At 38.4% G+C, this 2,758-nt stretch overlaps 1 long non-coding RNA gene across 1 annotated transcript; it reads left to right on the forward strand.

The window, feature by feature from the left end:
- Positions 1,282-2,490, forward strand: LOC104722631. The gene is made up of 3 exons (XR_757226.1): positions 1,282-1,416; positions 1,649-2,059; positions 2,179-2,490. It is a non-coding gene; the product is annotated as an uncharacterized LOC104722631 (long non-coding RNA).

The raw sequence follows: 2,758 nt of genomic DNA on the forward strand, positions 1-2,758 counted from the left end.
GGCAAACCTGTAACCATGCCTATGTAACCAAGCAACCATAAGGGCCATGACGTCTGCCGACACAGTTCCTTAAAGCTTCTCTTTGTTACATCTTCCTCAGGCTTTCGTCCTCTCTGCTTTGATGATGCGGTGGTGGTATTGGTGTCTTTCTCGTATTTGACTGATNACAGATCGATCATATAAGAATGGATGAATGGAGTCGTTGAGAAAGGAAGCAACTTTCAGGATTTGGATGTTGTTGTAGGTCGTTGCTTCTTACGGAAGAGATAGTTTAGAAGCAGTCCAAGTAAAGGCAAACCTGTAACCAAGCAACCATATGGGCCGTGACGTCTGCCGACACAGTTCCTTAAAGCTTCTCTTTGTTACATCTTCCTCAGGCTTTCGTCCTCTCTGCTTCGGTGGTGGTAGTGGTGTCTTTCTCGTATTTGACTGCTTCCACTAACCCGTCTTCTGCAATGTTTAGGTACGGGCCTTGGTTTATCAAAGGCTCTTGTTTCCCTGATGACTCTGAGCTTCTTTTCTCTTCAATCTGCAACAAAAATTTGATTATCTTAGGAAGAAAGCAATAGACAGAAGAGTTGTATAATCTAAACTGCAATTCTAAAAAACAAACATTTACTTTCTGTATATGCATATAACGACTGCAGCTAAGGGCGCCAAGAAACTCATTGGTGGCTCGAACCCACCTGTACACAACATATGTACCGATTTACTTTCTGTTTCGATAGACAACGTTGATAGCAAAAGAAGTATGTAAGTTATTTTCTCATGAACTCTGCTTGTTTCAATGCATTTAACTTATGGATATGTGGCTAAACTACTAATCTTTTTGATGCCTTCCCAATTAGCAAGCCGTGAATACTGAGGTTCATGCCTGCATTGAAACCAAATTCAATGAAGAAAATAAAAGAAGTCTTGATGTCTCATCAAGTGATTAGAGAGATAATTGTAGGATTCCAAATTGAGACACCTGCTAGTCTTTGTTGTTTGCCTGCACATAGTTGACACCAAAAAGGTTTACTAAACTACTCTCTTTCACAAACTTAATGCTGAATTCAAAAGCTTCCCCGAATTTAACTACAAAAGGGACAATATAACAGGAATCAAAGAAGTTACAAGAGCTGGTGGAAAAAGCTCACTTGAAAGTCTTGTTGTTATCGTTAGAGTACCGCTCAACCACATCAAACCAATGGGTCCGCTTGGCTAATAATGAGTGGTGAAGATTACTCTAAATATGATTTTAGTGGATAATACTAATTAATTACACACTCTAATTAACACTCGTTTCGCATTTCCCCGCTCTTGTGTGTTATCTAGGACTCAATTCCATCTTTGTCGCTTAGTCTCTCTATCATCGGCTCCGAGCTCTCCTCTCTCTCTGTAACTGAGAAAAAGATGGACGCTTTACTCTTCCGAGTAAGCTTTTCTCTGGAAAGATCCTTTTTTCTCTGTTTTGTAATTCCGGTGTGGGTTTAGGACAAAATGATAGGAATCCGTTTTAGGAAGACCAAATCTTGTGTGAGCTGTCTCTACCATTTTAGTTTGGTCAACAAAAGATCTGAGCTTTAGGGTTTTGTAGATAGATAGATGTAGAGCGTCTTTAAATTTCCAGCCATTTTTTGTGATTTGTGTTTTTGTGTTAATCTAGGTTAAGCTTGAAGTGATTGAAGACAACAATGTCTAGTCGTTGGAACCAATCGGAGAAGAGGAACAACAAGTCGTCCGAAACTGTTTCAATTGCTGAGTACAAGACTTTGACAGACAAGAATGAGCGTCTGGTGTTAGAGAACGAGAGTCTAACCCAAACGATTGAGCTTCTAGAGAAAACGCATGGTTTCACTGTTGATGATATTGTGGAAAAGCAAGGACGAGAATTGCAGAGGAAGGAAGAGATTGCACAACAAGTTTGGTGAAATGCAGAAGATGCTACAGACCGTCGAAAAGGATATCAAATTCATAATGTCTGTTGATGATGATGATATCACTGAGATGAAGGGTGGTGGTGAGGCTTCAGGTAGTGCAAGACCTGTAAAAAAACCTAAGCTGGACGCAAAAGAAGGTGATTCAAGTGTTTTTCTTTTTATATGTTGTGTGTCGTCACTGACTGATTGTGCTTTTGGCTTTAAAAATACTAAAACCATATATGTTCTATTGTTCTTTGACCAAATCTCTACGCAGATGTGATAATGCTTAGTGACGATGAAGAGGGAAATCAAAGCAATGGAAGGCACAGTAACTCATCAGATCAGGACCCCTTCATATCTATGTGATCAAGATGTGGAATCAATTTAAGAGCTCGGAAGTGTTGAAACTAAAAACTTGAAATCTTTTTTTTTTTTTTAAGTTGGTTCCTGTTGCTTTTATTTCTACATATATGACTATGAATAGCCTCTCCCCTGCATGTTCTTGTTATTGGCTCCGAGTTTGGAGATTAAGACATTAATTTTTTTGTGTATGGTAAGTGAATTTAGCCTGACATAAGGTAGTAACTGAAGCAGTTTCCATCCTATCCTAGATCTACTTTTATGATTAGTTTCATAAACAATTAAATAAGAAATAAGTGACAAACTTGTTTATTTATATTTGATTGTAGTAAACCTAGACAGAAATGAACAATTAACTCGGTTACAAGACAAGTCACGTTAAAAAAATTATCTCACTTCGATGAAGATCGTAAACATAACAAGAATAAAGATGACAATACGAAACACGAGCCAGGATGTATAAGCAGCCATACCGCCAGAGCAAGATTATGTTT

The sequence above is a fragment of the Camelina sativa genome, chromosome 11 (genome assembly GCF_000633955.1).
Source record: "Camelina sativa cultivar DH55 chromosome 11, Cs, whole genome shotgun sequence".
In the NCBI taxonomy this organism is placed as follows: Eukaryota; Viridiplantae; Streptophyta; class Magnoliopsida; order Brassicales; family Brassicaceae; genus Camelina; species Camelina sativa.